Here is a 26,392-nt window from a genome sequence, read left to right on the forward strand (position 1 = left end):
ACTGGTGTATATGGTTTTCCTCATCCATGTTGGTGGTGGGCCAGAGATGGAACTTGTGTAACTCTTGGTATTAGAGACATATATGTTGTGTGCAGAACTTGAATTTAAAAGAAAAAGGGAGTTGGGTGATTGTCTTTAATTAAAATGAAAGAAATAAGGCAGTGGGAGGCTTTTAATCCCTGACATCTGGGCTGGGACAAACTGGGGGTGGGGGGTTGTGGATGTGGATCTGGGTAGGGTTAATCTAGACATCTGGGCCGTGGGGTAAGTGACTTCAGGCTCTCCCAGGATGTAGGATGGCCTCTTGCCTCTTATACCCCCTCCACATGTTGGGCCCTTTGTCAGCTAAGGGATTTCTTTGTGGATTGTGATGAGAGATGCTGTAATACTGGAGATGCTTGGAGTTGAAGTGTTTCCACGTTTATGTTTGTTTTCTTTTCACCTAATGAATAGGCTAAGTAACAGTCTGTTGCTTTAAAATGAGTACTATTAATAATAGTGACAGCTCATATTTTTATCATTACAGCATTTACAAAATATCACTCACAGGGAGGAAGGGAGGGCTGTAGGGCAGTGGAAGACTAGCTACGTAATGTTGGACAATTTGTTGGGATTTTCAGCTGGAAAGATGGATTACTAGTTCCTTGCTTCATCATTTTTAGGACTATTACCCCAAAATGGTTATCATAAAATGAGTTGACACAGAGTTTACATGTTGATTACTGTCCTGAGGGAAGGCTAGAAACCACAGAGTGGATACCATAGCTTCCTTCTACTCATCTCTCCTACTTCTGGGCTAAGGTTTCATCTTTAAATGACGTTAATAGGCTTTTTGTTTCAGACGTCCTTGGAGTAGGTTGTGCTGTATCTCTCGATCAATCTTTTTGAGTCAGTGATTGTGATGCTAAGTTATCTCAGCGCTTTGCTGTCAGCAATTTTAAATAAAACATTGAAACATTTTGGGTAGCTGGTATTTGTTGCTTTGGTTAATGACGTTCTTGATTAGGATATTTTAAGACCAGTGACAACCCAATTTTAAAACACCTAGTCCTCTTTTTAAAAAACTACAGTCGAGGCCCCACTGCCAAAGCCTGAAACCCATCCGTGCCAGTGAGCTCTTTCTGAGAGTCCGTGCGTGGGAGCTCTCTTTCCCTCGGGCCAAGGAGCAGGACTGGCAGCCCAGAAATGCTAGCTCTCCTGGATTCAGCAGCAAAAAGAGTTAATCATTGTCCAGGCAGAAACAATCCTCCCCAGTTTTTAATCTTCTGTTGCCTCAAGTCTCTGCCTTGTTCTTCATAGAAGACAAGGCACTTGTGGACACACACACACACACACACACACACACACACTCTTACAAAACTTAATGTAAAACGATCTCATGTTTATGAGAGCTGGAATTACTTGGGAGGGATACTTGCGTTCTGCAAGCGCAGTGGGCATGATGTGAAAGCCGGCTGTTTGGCCTGTGGAGATTACAGATAAAAGTGTGATATGTAATTGAGTAAGAATTTGAAAAATTATCCGATAACATTAGGAGCAGCAAAGCACTCGCTTGTGCTTTTTTTTTTTTTTTTTTTAATGCGCGAAAAGTATTTGGAGGAGGAGTAAGGAGTTAGCATTGTTTTCAGGGCGTGGGAACCCCTCCCCACCCCACGAGTCAAATATGTTTGCCCAGGCAGAGAGTGTGAGGTCTCTGAGAGATCCTGACAGATCATTTAGTACATTCTTCTGCCTCGGGGCAATTCTTCAGTCTAATCATTTCAGGAAAAAGGCTGTCAGCTAACCTTTAAAATCTTTTCCAGAAGAGTACACCACAGCCTACCTTTCCATCTTGTTCCAGTGACCCAAACTGTAAATGGTCAATTCCTTCCTTTGCAGAGCGAGAAACAGGATAACAAAGGAGGCCTGATGAATTGAACTCATGTTTTTCCTGCCTCCGCCACACCCTCTGTACAGACCTTTGCTTCATCTGGGTTCTCGGTGGCTCAGGGAAGGAGGTCACTGATGAATCCTCCAAGGCGTTGGCTCACACATGCTGGGGTGTTCTTCTTCCCAGCCCCCTCCCCTCTTCACTTCCACCAGTTTCGGTTCACCTTGTATTAAACAAAAAGATCAAGAACTAATTTCAAGGCACCCATTTGTTTAGTACCTACTATGTGCTTGATGTAGGCTAGGTTGTGGGCATAAATAACAAGATTTTGGTTTTCAAGGTGCTTCAGCCTATTAAAAGGAATGGACAGATTACACAGGTACAGTGATGGGACCAGAGTGGAGGGATACAGAAGGCCCAGCGGCAAGAGAACAGACTGACAAAGAGTAAAGTTGATAAGGCTGGTGGGGGATGAGGCTGGTGGGGGAGGAGGCTGGTGAATGCCTCTCAGTACTAATAGAGCAGTCTGAGACGTGCCTTATCCCACTCTATTTCATTTAAACTCTGAATGATACTACAACAGGGCAATGTGATTTCAGGCCTTTTTGGTTTTTTTTTTTTGTCTTTTTGAAATATTTTATCTTGAGGTCATTATGCATTCACATGCAGTCGTCAGAAATAATTAAGAGAGATTTGCACGTACCCTTTAGTTTCTTCCAATGGTTAACATCTTGCAAAACCAGCACAGTGTCACAGCCAGAACACTTTCATTGATACAGTCAGACAGCTGGACATCACTAAAGGAGCCCCTCATGTTGGCCTGTTATAGTCCTGTCTCCTGCTTCACCTCCTCATCTCACTTCCCTTAGTCCTTAACTCCTGGAAACTCTAATTGGTTGCCCACACCTATAAGCCTGTCCTGTCAAGACTTATATAAATGGAATCATATAGTATAAGGCCTTTTAGGATTGGCTTTTAAAATTTTTTTTTGGATGGGGGGAGGTAATTAGGTTTACTGATTTATTTACTTTTAGAGGAGGTACTGGTGGTTGAACTCAGGACCTTGTGTATGCTAAGCATGCACCCTACCAGTTGAGCTATACCTTTCCCCTCAGGATCGCTTTTTTTTTTAACTCAGTGTGATTCTCTGGTGATCCATCCAGTTGTGTGTATCACTAGTTAATTCCATTTTATTGCTGAATAGCATTCCATTGTATGGCTATACCACAGTTTGTTAACCCATTTACCCTATGAAGGACAGCTGGGTTGTTTCCAGTTTTTGGCTATTATGAATAATGCTTCTGTGAATGTTCATGTCCAGATTTTTGTGTAAATAGGTATTTTTTTAAAGTAGAATTTTTTTTAATGGAAAGATTGTGGATTAGAAGGTGAAAAATCAGTTTTGCCATTCAGTAGGAAGCGATGTATATATATTCTTGAAATTAATCATTTAACTTCTTGAGTCTCAATTTCTTCATCAATGAAATAATATATGTTCTGCCTACATCCCAGGGTTCTTGAATTGATAAACTGAAATAATATATGGCAACAAATGTTATATATATAAACTATAATAAAATGTAAACATTTCTAAGTAGGACAAGATGCCACCTTACTATGGTCTCTAGGAGAATATGAGCTGGAGCTTTGCCCAGAGAAGTTCTTGAATTGCAGTCTAGAGATAGCTTTTTTAGATGGTCTTTCTTTTTCTTATTATTGATTTGTAGGTGTTTCTTATATTCCAGTTACTTATCTTTTACTGGTGTTATGGTTGCATATATCTTCTCCTAGAGTTGGCTTCTCATTTCATTGTTTTTATTGGATTCTTTGATACATAAGAAATTTTAAATTTTAATATACTCAAATCTATCTGGCTTCTCCTTTATTGTTTGGACTTATTTAAAAATGCACATACACACAACCTTCCCTATCCTGAAATCATAAGGATATTCCCCAGTGTGTTCTTCTAAAGGTTTTTAAGTTTCCCTTCTCACATATCTGCCTTGAATAATTGCAGAATTTATTTTTGTGAATGGTGTGAGGTAGGGATCTGACTTTATTTTGTATTCTGTCTGGCTTACCATTTGTTCTGGTTCCACTTATTGAAAGGGGCCATCTTTTCCCCCATTGGTTTGTAATGTCACATTTGGACTTTTATCAAGTTACCACATATTTGTGGCCATCATGCTGTAGTACATTAACACTGTGCCACCAAAGACGTGTGGCAGGGGCTGCTGGTGAAGAGTTAAATGTCTCCCTCATGACATGGGCAGTGGTAGGCTGTCACCATGGCTCCAACCAGGACAGCTGTGCTTTCATGTTTGCTATATTGGATGTCCACCTAAAATTTTATTTGAAGAACTTCTTACACTTAACATTTTTTTAAAATGCTTTCAAAACTACAGTTTTAGTAAATTATATGTTGGAAAGTATTTCAGATACCTAGGGGTCTTCTCTTGTCTTGGGTTGGATTCCAAGGATAAGCCACGTGGAAGTCAGGACCTAGCAATCAGGGGAGAATGTGTTTGCCAAATAAATACATGATTCTGTAATTGTCAGTGGTCCCAAATATGTCACCTGTGCCACAAATAATTAATATGTAGGTTCCCTGAGAGATTTGGAGCTGTCTAGAGTCTAGTGAGTATCCTCTACGATCACAGAAACCAGTGGAGAAAAACAATGTATACGAAAAGAAATTAAAAAATAATTTAACTCACAGTAATACAGGAAATGACATCAGCCAGTGGATGACTGAAAATGAGTAGTGTTGGTAAGAACTTGAGGAATTCAGAGATCGGAGAGGTGTGGGCTAGAATGAATAAGACCTTGACTTACGGAGTAGGATTTGGCTCACTGGAGAGTAGGAGGAAAGAACAGAAGCAGTGTGTGCGCTTCCCTCGGTGGTGTTGCCCCCTCCAACCATGCTCACCCCTCCTGCATCACTTCCTACACCGTAAATACAATGATGATTCTATCCACCCTCACCCCACCCTGTGTCCCTTCCCGCAGACACGCACTCCTTACCAGAAAGGCGCTTGTGAGTTCTTTCAGGGTGGGCAGCCTTTCATCTCCGTATTCCCAGCATCCAGCACCATGCTGGCATGCAGAGGGCACCCAAGAAATGTTTGCTGAGTAAGTGAGTGAGTAGACTTTGGCTGGAGCTGAGGAGAGACAGGGGAGTAAGATCGGGCTCGATGGGTTTTGATGATCCTGAAGTTCAGCCACAGTCTGGCTCTGTGCTGACGCACTGGAGAACAATAGAGGCAGTCTGGGTTGAAAAATGGGGCTGTGCAGTCGTGTGTCAAGAGACTCCCTGCTTGCTCTGGGCTGGGAAGGGAGGCTTGCTCTTGCCCACACTGTGTACACGAGGCTGTTGCTAAATGTGACCAACTCGTAGCGCCACTGTTGAGGGAAGTGTGATTCTCCATTTACTGATCTAGCAACTTGTGCTCAGACAGATGAACCAAGATGACAGGTGACCTGGGCTGGAGTGGTGACTGAGACCCAGGTCTGTTTGACTCCAAAGCTGGCTTTTTCTTTTCCCTTTAGTATCCTGTTTGTCCACATGATAGTCAGAGACACCACCAAGGTGGGAAAATGGGCCACAGAAATGGTTGTGGGAGCCAGGGGCGAGGGAGGAGTTGGGGATGCCTGAGGTTTCTAGCTCGGGAGACAGAGAGGACAATGGTAGCGATGGCAGAAATAGATACGGGGAACTTGGGAGGAGACGCTGCACTTGCCGAGAGAGTGAGCTTTATCTTAGACATCCTGAGTTTGAGGTGACAGTTCCATTCAAGCAGGAGTTGCACCAGGCAAGTGACAGTGCCATCCTTTCCTTACTCCCCCTACCCCACTTTCATTAAATCTGTCATCTTCCTTTCTTCTAAATTGGGAATGTTGCAGAGACACTGTGAGCTAGATGACACCTCGTGTACATGCCAAATACCTGACCTCATTTGCAGCTTCCTTATATTTCAGTTTGAGAAATGTTCTCCTTTGGAAGGGACTTAACGTTCGTGTTTGGGAATTAATAGCATTTTCTTTCCTTGTGCCCTGTAAGGGATGAGCTTGGCTAAACAAGGAAAGGAAAAACTCGAGTTATGAGCTGCTCTGTTCTCCTCTGATAAGCCTCTCTGGCCCTGAGATTTGGTCAGAGGCCCCTTCTAAGGGTCAGCCTGTGAATGAAAGAAAAGTTAAGTCACCCCCTTCCACCACCTGAGCTCCCACGGTTGATGGAGAGCTGGCAAATGAACAAGTTATTTTAAAAGCATCCCAGGGAGTGTGGGAGAGGCTGAGTTCAGCACAACGTGACTGGGTGGTGCTGGTGCTGTTTCGAGGTGTGGAGGCAGGAGTGGCTCATGGTCTTAATTTGAATAACTTTGGGATGGCGAGATAGAGGGTTTGATGGGAGATTGGGAGGTGGAATTTGTTGAGAGAGGAGACCAGGCTAAAGCTATTTATGGGAAAATATAATTTAGATATTGGCAGTTGAACCGAATGTATTCCATCATCACCTCCAAAGGCTTTGAATTTTTAGCGTTATTTCTATTTTGAGCAGAATGGCCTGTGATTGCTTCTCATCCAATGTGTTGAATCCAAGGAGATTGTAGGAATTATTATTTTCCGTTTCTTTTTTCTTTCTGATTAACAAAGATTGCCCACAGTTAGCTTGGGAATTTTAGGCAACCAAATTTTAAGCAGTGTGGTAGGAAAAAAACCCCACCCAAGTGGAGGATAGAAGGCTTGCCTACCAGGCCTGGCTCTGACCCTTGCATTAACATGGCCCTGGGTAAACCCCTAACCTGTCCTGGCCTCAGCTTCTTCAGATAGAAGATGAGCATGTGATAAGCACACGTAGGGGTTGCTGTGTTGATTAAATAGTCTGATGCTTGCGCATCTGCTTTGTAAATTTCACAGCCCAAGCAAATATACATTCAGATTTTTATTTGCTGTGACAGAAAATGGTGGGCAGCCTCCTGGAGTGTGTTTTAATGGGACTTGACCTAAATAACATTGACTCAGATGTTTGTTAAAGTGAGTCACCCGTTGCCTTCTGGGCCATACTTGAAATGACATGCCGTGTTACAGTGAACCTCTTTTGCACCGCCCCAAGTTTAGGTTGCTCTTACACAATTTGGGCAAGATTTATGTGCACACCCATTCTTCCCCCTTAGGAACAGAACAGTGACTTGGGCAGGGTAGACATTGGGAAAGTGACTCAGCAGGCAAATATGTGATTAATAATGTAGATTTGGCCTGAATATTGGTATGTGCCTCTGTACATGGATGGGTAAATGAGAAACTACAAGTCTGCCAAGTAGAGCATGTTGGGGAACCTTTTGGGCTCTGTCTGTGCTCGAAGTGTCCCGTGCTGGTGCTGTAGTCCGTACTAAATACATACATACCATTTGCACTACTTTGCACTTACATATTAGTACATATTTCTCACCTACTAAACTGTGAGTTCCTTTAAGGCAGGCACTGTCCCTGTTTATGTTTGCTTTTCTGGCAACTACTGTGGTGCTTTGGCACATTGTAAATGTTTACTGGTTTATTGGATAAATGAATGAATGAATGAAACTTGTACATTTATTCTGCTAAAGGGATTTTTGTGGAAGGTGTAGAAGCGTAATTATTTGTGCTGTCATCTGCTAATTTTTATAGATGTCTTCTCAGCTGTAGAAGAGAAGACCTTACTGTGGGGAGAGACCCATATTTAGGGAAAGCTGGGTGGTGGCAGCTGCTGCCTCCTGCTTCATTCATCCGCCTCCGGCCAGGCTGCCTTGGCCTGATGGTGCAGTGGTGAGCAGTGACTCAACACCGCCCTGTGGTCTCTTAATAGAGTAATGGCCTCCCTCAGCCCCCATCCCCTTTGCCTCCCTTCTACCTCGGGCTATCTTTCTCATATACACCTATGTCTTCTTCATTATACGTCTTCCTTCCCTTCCCTTCCCTTTTCCAATGCTTATTCACTTATCAAGGATGTCTTTTCAAACTCTTCTCGTTGACAGCTCATTCCTCATCATGAGTTAAAACCCAAACTAAACACCCTTCCCCTGACAGACCTTAATCATGGCAGATGAACTTGAGAAGCACTAGCCACGAACCTGGGAGGAGGAAAGCCCCTCCACAAGGCTGGCAGTGAAGTGAAAGCAATAAAGCACCAGCTTGTCAATGCTGCAAATGTCTAAATGTGCCCCTAAGCCTCCTCTTTTTGAATCCCTAAAAGTTCCCATTTACCTCCTCTTCCTTCTCAAATGAAATTTCTTCTGTCTCAGGCACCAGTCTTAAAAGAACAAAGCAAACAAAACCCTCCACACCTATTTCTTATTCAGTTTTGCACCGGTGGGAAGAGAAGAGGATTTGGAGTCAGAAGGCTAACATTAGAGTCCTGTTGCCACTTAGCTGTGTGACTCTGAGGAAGTTTCTAGGCTTTCTGTACCTCAGTTTCCTCAGCTGTTAACAATATCACCACGTTCTGCCAAATACCACCTGTCCACAGTGTCATGGTGAAGTTTATATATATGAAAAACTCTTTGTAGCTAATAAAGCACCATGTTCATGTTGGGTATTTCTATTGTTAACACTGGTTTTTCTGTATCATGTTTCCTTTGCACATACTCCATATTTCAGTTACATTGTGGGCTAAGTCAGTTTTCTGCTAGCCTGGGAACTGAAACACTATCTTGTGCCTTTTATAGTGAAGTGTGTTTGAACTTCAAACACAGCTTACAAATAATCTTGTTATGCAACATACTCTGTTGGTGGATTAATTGAGAGCTGTCTCTCCATTGTTAGGTGTGGGTACCAGGAACTCTATTTCATACTTCTTCTGTACGTGCCCCTGATGCTTTACACAGTGCTGGGCATTTAATAGGTGATTAAGACATACAACTGTTGATCATTTGAAAAGCAATCTTAATCATGACCTGGAATCATTCTTATTTAGCAGCAATCTCTGTGTCTTGACTTGATCTAAAACTGACTCATTTATTATGGAGCCAAGAATGGGAAATTGTAGGTCCTTCTTATACATCAGTTTTGGTCTTGCAATCTCCAAAGGTGGATATGTTTGGATAAAGGAAATCAAATCTGCTTGCGAAAATGTACAAAAGAATGGCATGTGTCTGCCTGTTCCTTAGGGTGATTCTTTTTTTTATGACAACCTGTCTTTTTTTTTTTCAATTTAATATATAAAGCAGCACTTTAATTCTGAAGAGGTCTGTAGTGAACACGATGGTTAACCTGAAAATCATCTTTTTTTAATGAACTAGCTTATTTAATTTTTACCATTTTTAAGTGTACGGCTCAGTGGCATAAAGTACATTCACATTGTTATGCAAACGAAATGACAACCTTTCTTAACCAGCCCAGGGAACCATGTCCCAACCTCTTATCTTGTTGGGAGTGTTTCAGAAAAATATACCAAATGTGAGAACCTGTAAGCTTGGAGTTTATTAAATCTGCTTAAAACCAGTTTTCCTTCAAATAAGTGAGCTTTAATGTCACCCATTGTACTTTTGTCTTCAGGAAACAACTCAAGTTTAGTCCTGTCCTACTCAAGTTTAGTCTACAATACAGTTGGGCTGGACTATAACTCAAGCTTATCATCCAGTCCAGCTGTAAGCAGCTGAGAGGTAGGGTTGATATTAGGCAGAGGCCAGGTTTTTGAGAAGCAATAGAATAAAACTACAAAGAAAGACTCTGTTCAAGAGAGTTTAAAGATCAGAATTTTTTTTAGGGTATGGGGTGGGGGTGGGGCTTGCATCTGAATTGGGGCGGAAGGCTGGACCATAGGATCTTGCAGTCTGAGTTCCATTTCGGAAGCTTCCTAACTTTGTGCCAGGGTTGTGTAGTGGCATTCACTACTGTTGAAAGTATTCTTGGTTTGATTGGGTTTCACTGCTCTGAGGTTCCCTTTGTCTTATCTTGCAAGCATATCACCATGAATACTTAAATCATTAACAACTCATTAAAACTCTTTTGGCCGTTTTCATTTCCTGCCAAGCTGAAACCTGGGTGTGGTGGTGGAAGCCTGTGCAGGCCTGCTTGGCTGGACCGCACCTGAGCAGCTCCGAGCATCTCGGCTGTCTGTCGAAAGGCCACTGAATAAACAGACTGATTGCAATGGGAGACCTGACCGCTGTGGATTCCTTGAAAAGAAGGAGATGGAAGGCTAGTCAAGGATGTCTCTCTTCAACCTAAAGGACTCTTCTGCAATTAACACCTTGACTTTCTATTGATACAAGGTCTTTTTTTTTTTTTTTCCCCTCAGAGACTCTATTTGGGGTTTTTTTTTTTTTTTTTCTTTTTCTTTCAGGATTTCTATGGCTTCTTTCTTTCAGTGGCTCAAAGTGCTTTTAGTTTTGTTATTTATTCTCTGTAGGAGCAGGAATTGAATTGTTGGAGGAGATGAAGTGGTTGCATCACTTACTGGGCTGTTTAGTCCGTGTTATATAGGCAGTCACAGTATGAGTTCTTTTCGTTGTTTCCTGATTTATAGATAGATTGGTACATATATACATACACACAGATATGCACGAGCATGCACGCACAAATACACACACACGCATATACATCTTACTTTATTTCAAACAAAATGGATAACATGTCACAGTTTAGTGTCTCCTAAAAGAGAATTTTACCTATTAGTACATTTTCCATATTTTAAATATCTTATGCCTCATAAGGAAAGAAAGGAAGAAAGAGAAAAAGAAAGAAAAGGCTTTTCGGCTTTTGACTGGAGTTGTTGAACTTATTTGTCCCTTGGTAAGCTGATCAGTTGCCACTTGGATTGAGAGAAGGATGTTCAATCAATCAAAATGCTTCTGCTACACTGGCACGCTTTGTAATGGAAATGAAAACGACAGCATGTTTTTGTCAGTTTAAATGAATAGGTTTCCTTCAGATCAATGCTACAGTTGGTATTAGAGGTAGCTCAGCCTGTGAATGCTGATGATTAATTATGGAAATGCCTGATGGAGGTGCGTGATTTTACCTCGGCATCTTGGAGATGTATTTATTTCCCTGTTGGTAAAGTGTGTGCCAACGTTGGCATTTCTTTTGAGTATAGGAGTGACCCAGGACACCATCTCTGTGGGGCCTACCAGAGGGCCTGACCCTGTTTTTAGAGACATTTGATTCGATTTGTTTAAAAGATACTAATTTATTAATTCATTCTTTCCCTCATGCACTCAAAATGTGGTGATGCATGTCCACTGTGTATCAGGCGCTGGTCTGGTTCCAGAGACAGAGTTACCAACAAGACAGAGGAACTCGCTGCTTTCATGGAGCTGTAATCTCAGTGGGAGAAGTATGCAGCAAACAGATAAATGGGTCAATTAATAGGGTAGTGTAAGGTAGCCGAGTGTTCCAAAAGAAACAGAAATCAGGTGATGGGCTCAAGAGTGGCTAGCAGGGACCAGTGACGGAGGGGAGCTTACTTAACCTGTGTGTGGTCAGGGAACGTCTCTTGGAGGTGATTTCCCAGCTGACTCTGTAAAGGAAGATCTGGGGGCCAGGGAGCAGCAGGTGCCAGGGTCTAAAGGCGCACAGAGCTGTGTATGTTTGAGGAACAGAAGCAAGATCTGTGTGGCCAGAGGTAGAGAGCAAATGGGAAAGGAATATGGAATGAGGTGGGCTAGGCCGGCAGGATCAGACCACACAGCCGGGAGAGCACGGTCAGGACTCTGCACTGATTCCAGTGCAGTGGGAGGCCACTGGATGGCATCCGCAGGGGAGTGGCACATCTGATTAACTTTTTTTAAGGTCACGCTTCTTACTGGGTAGAAAACAGATGTTAGCCGGTAAAAAGTGGAAGGAAGGGCACTAGGTGGATTCTTAGCAGTAATCACATGAGAGATGATGGTGGCTCGGACTCAGTGAAAAGCGGACAGATGTGAGACTTGTTTTCTCTCTCCACCAGGAGAAACCAGAATGAATGGTATTCTTAAAATGGATTTAAAAGGAGCATTTGCAAGGACGAGTGTCAGGAGTGTAGGTGGAGCTCTGATTCCCAGTAACGCAGGACTTAGGACTCACCTTTCTGCGGGAGTGTGTTGGCACTTAGGCGCGTGCTCTGTAGGGTGACCCGGCAAGCGTGCAGATAAGACCCACGACTCTGCAGGCCCACTTGAACTTCTTTGTAAATCCACTTGAACTTATCTGGAACAGTTTCAAGCTTTAGTTCTCTATTTGCCTGAGGCCAGGCAGAAAACCAGCTTTTGGGTGTGATTTCGGGGCTGATACCAATTTCTCTTGTCCGGGGGCTGTGCTGAAGACATCTCTTCCATTATTAGCTCTACCTGTTTACAGCGGTCTCCTTCCTCACCTTACTCAAAAGTGCTCGTTGTTTATTTACACTTTGGTGTGAGATTACATTTGTTACCATAAGAGGTTCTGATGAGGGTCTGAGATTACTAGATGCCAAATTAGGCAAAGAGAGCATCTTTCGGGAAAGTGACTCTAGATACGTGGCTAGAACCAGAAGGTTGAGGCACCTGCAATTGAACCTGCTTAACAATTTTGCTTAGCCTTGAACTCTTGTCCTCTCAGAGAATGAGGTTTGTAATTTTCATAATGAAGGAGTTGGATTCGATGATCTCAGTCCCTTTTAGCTAATTTTAGCTGAGTAGGCTTGTACCTAACTGCCTAGCGTTCTGAGTTTTTTTCCTTTTTGTCCTTCTATGAGGAGATCGTGTGTTTTCTTTCCTTTTCCTCTACTTGCAAGCGCTCTCTGTGTGTAAAATGCTAACTCCCTAATTTCCCCAGGGAGGGAAGAGAGCAGGCTTCCAGAATAGTATTTGCCGTGGTGTCTGCATTCTGGTCGGGCGGCCGTGCTCGGTGGCTGTGCTCCGTGTTGGGGTGCTTATCTGTGTGAACCAGAAGGGCCTCCATGCTCACAGGGAGTGACCTTTACATGGTGAAGAGGTGGGCAAGCGGAAAGAATACTCAGGTCAAGGTTTTCCAGAGGGAAGGTTTTCAAACCATCGGCTATTAAGTAGAACAGAATTTCCCTTCACACCTGAAAATCAGGAAATAAATAGCAAGGAGGTCCTGAGTGTTGAGGAACAAACATAATTACAGTTACCTCATAATGGCTTAGCCTTTGTGCTTTTTGAAATTAGTTCCCATATATGATCTCATGTGACCTTAAAACCCTGTGAGGTAAAGCAGGGCAGAAATTATTAACTCCGTTTAATAGCTGGGGAAAGTGAAGTATTAGGTAAGCTAAGTGACTTGTCCAAGGTCCCATAAGGGTTGAATTAGGATTTAGAATGCAGATTTTTAAATGCTGGAGAGGGTGTGGAGAAAAGGGAACCCTCCTACACTGTTGGTGGGAATGCAGTTTGGTGCAGCCATTATGGAAAACAGTATTGGAGAGTCCTCAAAAGACAAAATAGACTTACAATATGACCCAGCAATCCCAATCCTGGGCATATATCCAGAGGGAACCCTAACTCAAAAAGACACCTGTACCCCAATATTGATAGCAGCACTATTACAATAGCCAAGACATGGAAACAACCTAAATGCCCATCGACAGATGACTAGATGAAGAAGTTGTGGTATATTTATACAATGGAATACTACTCAGCCATAAGAAATGATAAAATAATGCCATTTGCAGCAACATGGATGGCCTGGAGAATGTCATTCTAAATGAAGTAAGCCAGAAAGAGAAAAAAAAAAAACCATATGATATCACTCATACGTGGAATCTAAAAAAAAAAAAGACAAATGAACTTATATATAAAACAGAAACAGACTCACAAACATAGAATACAGACTTGTGGTTGCCAGAGGGGACGGGGGTGGGAAGGGATAAACTGGGGGTTCAAGATTTGCAGATACTGACTGGTATATATAAAATAGATAGCAAGTTTATACTGTATAGCACAGGGAAATATATTCAATATCTTGTAGTAGCTTATGGTGAAAAAGAATATGAAAATGAATATATGTATATTCATATATGACTGAAGCATTGTGCTGTACACCAGAAATTGACACAACATTGTAAACTGACTATACGTCAATAAAAAAAGATATATAGAATGCAGATTTTTTTCTTTTTAAAACAGGTTTGTAATTTATATACTAGAAAATGCATCCATTTAAAACCTGGAGTTCAGTGAGTTTTGACAAGTGGACACAATTGCGTAACAACAATCATAATCAATGTATTGAGCATTTCTGTATCCCAAAAAGTTCCCTCCTGCTCCTTTGCATTATTTGATCTCTCCCCACCCAAAATCTTTTGATATCTAATCCAGTGCTCTCTTCACTATTCCAAACTCCGATTTGACAGTCTTTTCAGCTCTATCCTGCTGCAGAGAATCCAGGCTGGCAGTGGGCTAGCCTCCTTGTGTTGTGTTATGAGAGTGAATGGGAAGCCAGTGGGTTGGTTACTCCATTGTTGGTCCCTTCCTTTCCTTTTACCAGCTCCAGGCTACAGAAAGTTAATGTGGGTTTCTTCTCAGGAGAGCTTGAAGAACAGGACTCCCACTCACCTGTCTGTACTGGCTTCCCTGTAGTCAGCAGTAGGGTGAAGGTGATGGGGTGGTGGAGGAGATGACCTCTAGAGGATGCCCGGGACTCCTGGATCGTCTCTTCAGTCTCCTCCATGGAAACCAGCTCGGCTGCTTAGTTGCAGTTCCCCAAGGCCTTAGCAGTCTGAATCCCATATCTGATGAATGAATCCCCAAAGGTATTGAAGATCCCAGCTCTGAAAAATGAGCAAACCGTGAATTTCATAGCTATGTAGGGCAGGTCTGGGAGAGAGCCCTCCCTTTGCACCTGAGTTAGGTTAAGAGGAGAGACACTTCCCCGATACGCTGTTCCCAAGTCCTGGATTTTGTCGAGTCTCTAGCACATTTCAGAGGGTCTGGATGTCTGGCCAGGTGCTCTGTGGAGTTGCTGTGTGACATCCAGCAAAGGAAGGGAAGGGGACTGACTGCTCCTTTTTCTAGCTGGCATTGCCTCCAGAACAGCAGGATGCGAGATGGTACCCTACTAGCTGAACCTCTAGAATGGCCACAGGGGATGATCCAGAATGCAGTCTCTGCTTTTCTAGGTGACATTGCTCCCATTTCGCCACCTAGTTTGAGGACAGCCCGTGTGCCATTAGCAACGATGATAATCCCTTCCTTTCATTTGTTTTGGGCTGCATGAGTTTACAGGGCCCTTTCCTATCCATTTTCTCCTTGTTCTTCTAGTACCTTATATTCATGTAAAAGCCCCATCTCATGTGATTAGGACAGCTGCAAGGACAAAACAGACTCTGATTTCTCCTCTGCAAAAGCTCAGCTTAAATCTGGGGCCCTGCAGGATTGATTTCCTTCTAGTTATCTTTGCAAATTTCTCTGGCTTTGCTGGAGGGGGAGAGAAAGTCACCAGGCTGCATGCTTGAGCTTCAGGTTTCTCCTTAGTTGGCAACCCCCGCCAGAAAAAAAAAATTCTTCTTTAAAGAATTAACCCTCAGGCACAGGTTTTGCCTTGTACACCCTTATGTTTAGCTCTCAACAGCTGGTGGCCATCTCTCACCTCCATCTTTAGTTTGCTGCCTGCTTCAGCTCGGTGAGTCCCTGGTGTTGACTCCTTGACCTCGCTGCCCTCCTGCAGGGGCCTCTTGTACTATGTGGGCTTAGAAAACAGTGGGCTTCCTGTGTTTTGTCTACCAGCAAAGCTGGGTACCCGAAGGCCCCTGTGGCCAACGCCATGTGGCTGACTCCAGTGTGCTGTGGGAAGACAGTGTTAGAACAAAGACTTAGTTGAGAGCCCCCAGTGTGTCCATTTGACATGGCTGCACAGAGATGGGGTCAAAGGGCTGCTCACGTCTGCAGAGAGAGGGACAGTTCCAATTTTGCAGAGGTTGCAGGCCGGAGCGATGCTGTCTCTTGCATTTCCCGTTGGAGTCAGGTTTCCGAAGGTCCATGAAGGTTTCATTCCTTTCCATGTCCCAAGAGAGCTTTCCATAGTGGTGAAAGAAATGCAGGAAATAGGTAGGATTACAGATGGCCAAAGAGGGTGGCAAAGAAACAAAAAGAGAGTCTTTTAAAAGGAAAACTTTTTGGAGATGCTCTGTGGGTGCTGCTGCTCACCTGGGGACAGGTGTTGGATTTAGTTGACAATTCCCATCTCCCTCTTAGGCTTCATGTATACACTCGTTTGGGAACTAGGGAGGGGAATAATACCCTCCCCAAGGATGTGTGGCTGAGCTCCCCATCCCCAGGACCAAACGGAGCTGCCGCCGCTGGGAAGCAGATTGGCTCAGCTCTCCCCAAAGAGCTCAGAGCTGTGTGGTTATTTCCTGTTTTTCCCCTCGTACTTTCCTCTGTGCAGCTGGAATCTTCCCTTTCCACAGGAAGTCTCAGCTTTACCTGGGCCTGAATGGACTCTGCCTCTTCCTTTTTCCCTCGTCAGCCTAATCACTTCGTATTCATAGACTCCCTCAGAGGCAAGAAGGGTTTTGTTCACCTGCCTCTTAGAAGGGCTGCACCCTACCAAGACAGATGGTGGCCTAGCCTATTTTTAACTGTCTCCAGGGAAGAAGATTCCACAACCTATTTTGAAATCTGTTCCGCTGATTGACAGCTCTCAAATTAGGAATTTCTTACTGATACCTGACTTACAATTTGACAGCTGTAATTGAACTCATTTCCTTTTATTCCTTTGCAAGGAGTAGGATCTTCTAGGTCATCAGGGCCGACCCATAATGAAGAAAATGAGCCCCACAGATTTCCTGACTCTGAATTGAAATGGAAAATCGCTTCTTATCCTCTCATTGACGATCCCATCCTTCTGCGGCTCTGCTTTTGAAAGCACACGTTTGGGTGCCATTCTGTGAGAATCAATTTAATTTTCTGGGGGGAAAACAAGTAATTCTGGAGTTGGAATTGGAGATGTAGAGTGCAAGGCATTAACTGCCTTCCTCTATTTGGTTTCTAGTGAGAAAGTTAAATGATGCTTATAGAATTACCTTGCCTCTGTTGACAGAGAGAATAAAAATAAACTCAGCTCTCAATATACAAAGGCTTCCCCAGTTCTTTTCCCTCCTCTCACACCAATCCCTTGTCTTGAAAGAAAAAAAAAGTGTTGGTATTTTTCTCTCCTCCGTCAATGGGATCCTCTATATGTTAAATATCTCTTTTAAAAATATTTTTACAGGACTGAAACTCTGCAGCCTCCCTCACTTGGTTTTCTGCTACTACAGACTTCTCTTGACACAAGGCCCCGAGTTGCCTCCCTTGACAGATTGCATCTTGATGGCATAAAGCTCTGGTGGGACGCTAATGATGCCAGTTCAGTTTCAGTGCCTGGAATCTTGTTATGTGGGATAGAAATCCTGCGTTCTATGCAAATCAACAGAAACATATTAGACTGACTATCAAGGGATCTTGCGAAGGGATCTCACTCCTCCTTGATAGTTAGTACTTGTGTCTTTTCTCAAAAAAACATCACCCGAGACATTGCAGACGTGGCATCACGTGTCAGGTTGGAACATCAGATGCTTAAATCAACCAATAGGCTGTGTCTGGAACTGTGACCAAAGCTGAAGTGGCACTTGGAGCACCCCTCATCTTTTGGTCCATGCTTCATGTTACAAGTAGTGAGTGTGCAGCTCATGCTTACAAGGGTTAGCATCTCAGTCTCTGGAAATAACGGCTAAAATTCAATATTCCACCCACACTTTGTCTGTTTGAGAGACACTGAATGGGTCTATTTTATAAAATCCCAGACCAGCCTTCTCTGCTACCTAGTTAGATTGGACCAAGGGAATATAAACTCATTTTGCTATCAACCTAGGAGAAACAGGCAGATACAGTGGGGACACCCTCTTAATCTGGAGGAGTTGGAGCAGTTGGACCAGTAGTTGGTCAGTCAGTCCTCCAAGTCAGTTACAACAGAGAATCTTTAAAAAACAACAACAAAAATGGTACAGTCCCTAAGCATTTTATTTAAACTTAAAATATATATAAATGCACCTTCACAAATCTTTGATGTGGGCCTGGGCTTTTTCTTAGAGTGAGGGTCTTCTGAGAAGAGTTCTGTTGACTTCTCTTTCATTAACTACACCCTTAACATGTCATCTGTGATTTCTAGTTTCACTTTCTTTCAGTGAAGTGAATTCTTTAATACATTTGAGAAATAAAATGCATAATATTTCTAGACTTTTTAGCTCCACCATTACAATTTTTTTAACCATTGTCTTGCTCACATCTAGTTCCTCAGCAGTATTTTTTTAGCAACTTGCCTTCATCAAGTCTTTCCAAAGTATTCAATTTATTTTTCACAAACATGCCTTTTTTTTATACTCATATTTAATCAGTTTATATAATAATACATCACTAAAATAATAAGTAAAACTATTATGAACAGATTGCTGACCTTGGAGAAACACCCAGCCTGGCTGATGGGGCAGAAGGGAGCAGATACACACAAGAAAAGACCCACTAACAACTCAGCCAGTGTAGCGCAGAGAGTAAAGTATGGCAGATAAGCTGGCAGGCTGTTAAGAAAGCTTTGTCTGTATTTGTTTCTCTCCTTTTTGCATTTATTGCTTACTATAGGGAGTTTTTATCTTAGTACCTATAATTGTAATTCCTCTATTAGACTATAAGCTTAGGGTGGACAGGGCCCACGTCTTATTTATCTGTGTACTTCTAGTGCCTAATATAGTGCCTGACCTATTGCAGATGCTTAAAAGTGTAAATGGCCTTACTTATTCTGTGTATGTGTGTATGTGTATATACACATGCAGATTTAGTGTAGTGCTGTGCACACGGTTGGTGCCAGGCAGCTGTTTCTGAGTAAATGGGTCTGTGTGTGTATCACTGCACACAATGTCCTCAAGACCCAAATAAGGCCATTTAGAATACTGTTGTTTAGATTTTTTGGCCATCCTCGTTCCTTCTGTTTGCAAGAGAAACTGAAATTGACCGTGGAGCTGTTACACTTGGGTTAGAATGACTTGTCTTTTAGGAAGGTCCTTTCTTAATAATAACTATACTTCATTCTTAGAATAATAAAAATAGTATCAATAATAACTGACATTTGCTGAGTGCATGTTACGTGCCAGGCACTGGGCTAAGTGTATGTTATCTCAGCTAATCCTCTTCTTATTCCTACTTACAGATGAGCAAGCTTTGGGGGCCGGCAAGGATATGGAATAAGGTCTAGTCTGGAAACAGTTGGGTGACGAGTGCAGTTTGTTTTCAGAGTGCTGCTTCTCAGAGGTTGTGGGTCCTTCTAGGTGGGGTGAGAGGACCCCTTGGATCTAAAGAGATGGCCTAGAGGGAGAAGCTGTACTGGCATTTGTCTTTCTGGGAACCAGGGTAGGCACTCTCTGGAGTCTGGAGAATGAAAAAGCTCCTTGTGACTGAGTGTTGCGTGAGTGTTTGAACAGCTCCTGGCAGGTGGTAAGGAAAAGCCAAGGTGGCAGTGAGAACAAGCTACTGTGGGACATTGGATCCTGCCTGTCCCTTTCCTCCCACGCCTCTCACTTGTCAGAGGGCCCTTCTGAACCCCTCCTGCTCCACTGGTCTGGATGTGTGTGAACAAGATGCTTGCAGGTGCCAATACAAACAGCAGTGTGGGTCCCGGGAGCCTGGGCTGGGAGCCGGGCAGAGGGTGGCAGGGAGTGGGGGTGGTGCTCCATTTATGAGCAGGCATGATGGAAGTAATTTTCCTAGCTGTTGGCATGAGATTGGTTCTGTGCTGAATTTAAGAGAGAGGTAGGGTCTTGGGTCTGTCTACACTTTCGGGACCTGACAGATACCATAACTCTCATCTTCACAAATTCACTCACAGACAGAAATGAATCTTAAAAAGTGCTAGTCTGTGGGCCTGTTGGTCAGGAGGGCGAGAAAAGGGACAGAAGGAAAAACAAACAAAATGCCCGTGGGCTGGCAAACAGGCCTTTCTTCTCAAGGCTACATCAGTATGTTGGACTCATCCTTTTTTTTTTGGTTGGAAGGAGATAGCATTTGGAGGTCACCTTCTCTAGTCCCCCTTCTCAAAAGAAAAGCTGTAGCTGATTTTGTGTTTGGCTTTAAATTAATATAAAGACCCCCTAGCCTGGAATTGAAATGAAAGGATTCTTGATGTATTTTTCAGCCAAAGGGCTTTATGCTGCTGTGTGGCCATTTTTTCTACTTGTCTGCAGCAATTACAGTTTTTGACAGATGCCTTGACAAGAATGTAGGTTCTGATTGAGGAGAGTGATATTACTTATTAGCAAGGCTGATTTCATGTTAGAATGAATTGTCTGGATCCTTTTTGGATTCCTTTCTGTTCCTTGAAAAGAAAGACATTGACTGGTCTTGGCAGTCTCTGGGTCTTATTCTCAGTTGGATACAGCTGGCTAATTCAGAAATTCTAGAGTAGGGAGAGGATGTTGCATGGTGTGGGTCAGGTCTATGGAAATGTGCCGCCCCCATCATGGTGGAAGACTTCTCCAGTTTGGCTTTGAGCTTGCAGAGCTGGTTTCCTGAAACACCAGCATCCCAGCCACACACGTAAGCAGAAATTGTTCACACCTAGGTCATATCTGGATGTCACTCTTCTTTAGTTTCATAGCTGGTTTCTGCTTTCCTAAGACAGGATGAAGTCATATAGCCCTCACAAAACCACTAGCCTTAAAAGCTCCCTCAAACATAATCATCACAAGAGTCTTGGGAGGTGGCTGTTATTATCCCCATTTTACAGAGAGGAAGTTGAGGCTCAGAGAAATTAAGTAACAAGCCCAAGGTCACAGAGATTAAGGAGCTGAGATCCAGGATTCCAAAGTCTGACTTAAAGCCTGTGCTTTTCCCACAGGTCTTCTGAACTTGACCTCAACCCTTTGCCATTTATCTTGCCTCTTGCATTCCATGGAAATAAATGAACTCAAATGGATGTAAGACAGAAAAAGAGAAACCTAACTGTGAGCTTGCAGGGGACCCTCGCTGTCAGATGGGAGCAGCCAGCCCTGTCATTTTTGTTTATGCTGCTGATGGCCACTGGGTAGAAATAAGGATGCTGCACAGAGGAGAGAAGCTAGACGTGGCTTCCTGTGATTTACATAATAAAATAAGAACCTCCCCAGTGGCCCTTTCCTGTCTTCTAGTGGCTGTGAAGGAGTGCACCACCCTGGGGAACAGCCTCACTTAAGGGCCTCCCTGGGGTTGTCAGGCCCACAAAGGGGTCTTAGGATCAAATGTGCAGTTAAATTGATGAGATCAATTCATTAGGATAAAGACTTCCTCTACTTCCAAAGCAGTGTGGTGCTCCGGCCAGTCTCTCTCATTTAGAAGTGAAAATGTACAGATAAAAGATTTCATATTGGGAAGAGATCTGTCTGCCCTTTTCCAGAGCTTCGATTATTTGGCGAGAGGGAAAGACTTCTTGAACCTACATCAAAATATTCAGCTTTGAAAGATGAATTTTTTTTGAGGCTAGTTTACTACCTGCTGTTTCTTTCAGAAATGGTTGCTCTGTAGGTTTAAAAGGTGACTTTTTGAAGTTTGGGAGGAGTTTGACAGACCTTGTGTGTGTTTGTGTTTTACCTCCTTCAACTCTGACCACGTGGCCATCAGCCTCATGTCTTCCCTCATCTCGATCCTTTAATTCAACATTTAATTGCCTGTTTTGGTGCCCATATGAATTAGATTTTTTTTTTCTTTTTCTGAACTCATAAAAGACAGTCCATGCCCCAGAGGGAATCATACTCCCCCGCCCCCTCCAGTGAATACTCCTTTCCAAAAGACAGGTGGAAAGTGGTTTGGGTTCGTCCCCTTTGCTTTAGTTCATAAAGCACCTTTCTTTTCCTTTGCTCTTAATGGTCTTGAACTTGTAAAGTAAGGACAATGAATTGAAATCAAAAGATGTTAAATTAAGAGAGAAAAAGATGCTGCCACACTCCCAGCTAGAGGCAGACTTTTTAATCTGTAATTTCAGACTTAATTTGATTATAAAGTGTAGTGCCCTCTCTTCTTTTTTTTTTTTTTCTTCCTTCCTTCTAGTTCTATAATCAGGAGTCTGCTTTCTCTTTCTAGTGCTATAATTTGTAGTCTGGTCTAAAATATAAGAACCTTTAAGTTCTTAGCAGAAACACTACTGCTTACTTGCTTCATTTTATAGAGATGCCACTCTGCCTGTAAAAGTCATTCAGTCATTCAACAAACACCACTGAGCACTGACTACATGTAAGGACTGTGCTGGATGCCAGGGATTCAAAGACAGAGAAAACACACTTCCTGCCCCCGAGCGTGTATCACCTGATTGTGAGGCCCACATACAGGCAACCAGACAAATTCCGTGTGAGGAATGTTGTAGTTGAGCTATATGCAGAGTTGTGATTTTGTACTTGTCTATATAAAGTAACCGTTTCTATCTTGTGTTCTGTTTGCCTGTTCACTTGTTTGTCCCTCTGTGAGCTCTTGAAGGCCAGGAATGGATATGGACATGGAAATGGATCCGGATATGGAACGGATGAGTGGAAGGATGTCTGTTACCAATGTCAGGCCTGTCTTACAAGAGGTCCCATAGGTTTTAACCTTCCTGCAAAATGTTTTTGTTACTGAAGCTTAATAGGAAATGGTCTTGGGTGGAACACCTGGAAAATAATGGATTTTGCATTCCTGCTCATTGCAAAATGTTTGATTTGCTTTTTAGGATTCTGTTAGTTTAAATCATATGAAATCATCATTTTGTAGGTAATTTCACATGGTTCAGCCTAATAAATGGAGACCGTTTTACAGCCTTCTGGTCTTTAGGCTTAAGAGATGCACAGAGGTGAGGTCCTGGGCAGGTATAGGGCATCTCAAACATACTGCCCCTGGGTTTCCATCTCTCAGTGTGAGTCTCTAGAGCTTCAGAGAGGGAGCCCGTGCCCCCACTATTCCTGTGACTCTTAGCTTAGGAGTGGAATTCCTCCAGGCAGTGCCTTTTTGTAGACTGGACATGGAATGAAACTGCTGCTCTGTGCCCATTTAAAAATATTTTTGTTTACCTTGGAGAACGGACAAGAACAGGGTTTCATGCATATATAAGAAAACAGTGAGCGAAAAGGATGTGTACACAGCGGCATGAATGGGGCGCTATTCTTAGCTGGGACTCTAACCTAGAGAAGAACAGGAAACAAGATGCTTCTGAATGTGGATTCCAGCTGCCCCGGGTGAGAGCCAAGGGGCTTTGAGTCATAGAGAAACTCATGGTAGCTGCTAGTGTCCTCCAGACCTTCCTCTTTCGGTAGAACAGTTCACATGTTGTGTACCTCACACTGAGATGGAGGAGGGGATGGCTTTCTCTTCTAAGGGATGTGGAGAGGAAGTAGAGAAAGGCTGGCGAAGTGGACCTCCCACCTGCCCCACTTCTTCCACAGGGATGCTCGGCATCCACGTGGTGGATGGAGCACCCCTTCTCGCTCTGAGTGGTTTAGCTTCCAGGTGCCTTGGCTGCCAGGATTCAACTTTTTTCAGCAATTTAAGTGTTGATATGTTGTTCATTCTTTCACACTGAGGTTGAACCTGATTTGCCTTTGAAAGTTAAAGACGGGGAATAGAAATGCCTAATGTATGTTATAGCCACCGTGGAGTGCTGGCCACTTTTGAGTCACTCAGTGACTGCCCATTGATTTGAATATATCCGTGTCTGGAAGCTGGACCAGTCACCCAACTTCCCTGTCTGAAGGTGTGATTGATAGAGAAGAATGTTTCCAGGAAGCATTTTCCTAGGTTAGGATAGTGATAGTATTAGCCAGGATCTGTGTTGTCACTGTCATTACCACTGAATGATCTTTATGGTGAACGTACTTAGGCTGGGTGTAGGAAGACGATATGTATCCAGTCCCCACCCTATATGGTTATTATCTAATGTTGACAACAACTGCAAGTCAGCATTTACAAAGAGCATGTCTTTAGTTTGAACCCAATAGGAGATGGGATTTCTTCAAGGAGGGTCTGAAATTGTGGCATTGCCTCCAAGCAGACTCTGAAAGGAATTGGGCCTGGATAAAAACCATTCCACTTCCTCATTTCTCTAAATGGGAAAAAAAAAATCTCATTTTCATTTCTTTCTTTCTTACTCAGGACACTAAGTCCATTCAGCAACCCCAGAAGTTGTGACAGCTAGGTCACCCCTCTTAGAAGAAAGACAAAATTTTCTTCCTTAAGAGTGGATACATGGGAACCTCAGATTCTATTCTTATCTCTTTCCTGATTTGATTTAAGATTTGTGTGAAATGAGTGTAGGGAAAACACCGGCTGTAGACTTGACAACGGCTAACCTGGTTATTGTTTGTGCTTGTGGTAACTGCACTTTGACTATGTGAGGTCCCTGTACTTTCCAGTTGTCACGCAATATCACAGCTACAAGGGAGCCTCCTTAGGTAAGACAAGTGTCAGTTAGCATCGCCTGATGGGGAGGAGGAAAAAGAGAACAGAATTGGAAGCTTCTCCATGGAAGTGGTAACCATATCAGAGCCAGTCCCAGGGACCTAGCTTGGAAAAGCGTTGACGTTACTGCTGGGAGCCCTTTTGGATCTGCAGACCTCACCATCTTAGTGCTGAGCTGAATGAGTCACACAGCCTTCAGATAAAGTCATTTCCAAGGGGTTGTGAACATGTGCCCAATTTGGTCTGGACTGTGGAATGTGTCACATTTGCTTTTCCTGGCTTATATTTGCTACTGATTTTTTGTTTGCATGCTTTTTTCCTCCCAATTGCTGTTGATAAATTATGTGGCACCAAAAATTCCAGTGAAGATAACTTTCTCTAAGAGCCTCGGAAGCAAGAGGCTAGAGGATTGATCTTGCCCCGATCCGACAAACCGTGATCAGTCCTGTTGAACGTGGTCAGGTCCGGAGGTGTCACTTTGGATGTGTTCTGGAAAATGTGAGGTCTGCCATGAGCTATATATAGCAGGGAGGCTGGACAGGGAAATGGCTTTATGAAATAAAATAAAATATTCATATTGATGCAATCCCAAAGAACTTGCCTTTGAGTTTCATGATGGCAAGGTGTTGGATCAGTCTTCCATGTAGATCCAGAATATGTGAAGCCAGCGGATGTGAAGGGGTGTCCGAACAGGAGAAATGATGAGATGAAGTTTTATCAGAGGCTGAAGGTCTTCTGTTATTTTCTAGTAAGGTTTCCTCTGATGTGGGATTTATCTGTTTTGTCTGGCTGACTGGAATTACGGTCTGGTTTCTGTCCCTAAAGACACTGCTGTTGGCCTTGGACTACCTATCTCTTTGCTCACCAAATTGATGACGTCAGTAATAAGGCATGAGCTCTAATGTCTAAAGATCATTTGGTTTTGGATTCTAGGTTCCTTGGGTTCTTAAGTTAGCAGAGAGAAACCAAGAGAGGCAGTGTGGTGTAACTAGAAACAAACAAAACCCCGAACAACAAGCTTTAATGTCAGAGCGACCTGGGTTCAGGTCCTGACTGTGCCATCTCTAAGCCATGTCACTTTGAGCACGTTGCTTAATCCCCTAGAACCTCAGTTTTCTCGTTGTAAAAGGTGAGCTAAAGAACTGCTTGCCTTGTGGGGCGGTTGTGATGTTAGAGTGAGTGGAGGGCCAAGGAAGGGCCCGGCTTGCGGGAGCACATGTCAACTTTAGCTGTTTCTGTCATGAGCAATGGACTTCATAATCACACATCTGTTGCTCCATGCTTCCCACTTTTCCGTGGGTGAAATGAACTTGACGGTGCTACTCAGTGGTTGGCAGGGAGCCAAGTGAGATGTCTGAGCTGGTGAGGATGGATCCTGGGTCCCAAACTGGGGTTCTCCAAGTTGTGCTGTAGGTATACGCTGCAGAATTACATTAAAAACATACCCCGCTCATTTCCCTTTCTCGGTCTCCCGTTCAGAGGAGGGCTTGCTGGCCTTGTGCTTTAAATAGTCCTCAGATGGTGACTTGAATAGTAGATGAACACAATCCTTGTGAATCCATTTGCCTTGTGCTTGGAAGTTCTATTCTTAGCCCACAATCGCCGGAATAGAAAGCCTCTGACCCGACATCCCACTGGAGCCACGTGTGCCTGGTAATGGATTTCTTTGGGAAGCTGGGACAAAGGACTGGGTCTACTTCTGTCGTTGAGCAGGCCAGATTTGGGGCAGTCCGTGAAAAGCCAGTCTCCTCCTAATTGTCTGGAATTTATGAGCCTGGCTTACCTGGGACACCCCACATGGATGATCCTAATTAAAGTTCAGCCTGTTTACTCCAGTTGAGGAGTTATAGGAAAATAAAGGCAGATGAGATATTTATGGGTGAACCCTTTCCTGTTTCTTTTTTTTTTTTTTTCTTCTGTATCTGTGATGGACGGATTAACGACACTTGTTAGTTACTGAGCAGAGCCCTGGGAGGGAGGAGGGCCCTGGCGTTTACTTTGCTCCTTCTATGAGCCCAGGGGTGTGCATTTCACATGTTACTTCATTTACTCCTCATTATTTTTAGCCCCATAATACAGAGATGGAAATTAAGGGTCAGGACTTGTCCAGGGGTTGATGATCACAGGCCTTCTATTATTTCATACC

General features: G+C 43.3%; 1 protein-coding gene and 1 long non-coding RNA gene across 10 annotated transcripts in view; one reads left to right on the forward strand and one right to left on the reverse strand.

The window, feature by feature from the left end:
• The window catches only part of SRGAP2 (SLIT-ROBO Rho GTPase activating protein 2), a 233,413-nt gene that overhangs the window by 13,072 nt on the left and 193,949 nt on the right, over positions 1-26,392 (forward strand). The window lies entirely within an intron of this gene.
• On the reverse strand, positions 4,755-24,527 carry LOC116659410. The gene is made up of 3 exons (XR_004314788.1): positions 23,842-24,527; positions 11,987-11,988; positions 4,755-4,766 (listed from the first exon to the last, which is right to left on the reverse strand). It is a non-coding gene; the product is annotated as an uncharacterized LOC116659410 (long non-coding RNA).

Source organism: Camelus ferus, chromosome 23 (assembly GCF_009834535.1).
Source record: "Camelus ferus isolate YT-003-E chromosome 23, BCGSAC_Cfer_1.0, whole genome shotgun sequence".
NCBI lineage: Eukaryota > Metazoa > Chordata > Mammalia > Artiodactyla > Camelidae > Camelus > Camelus ferus.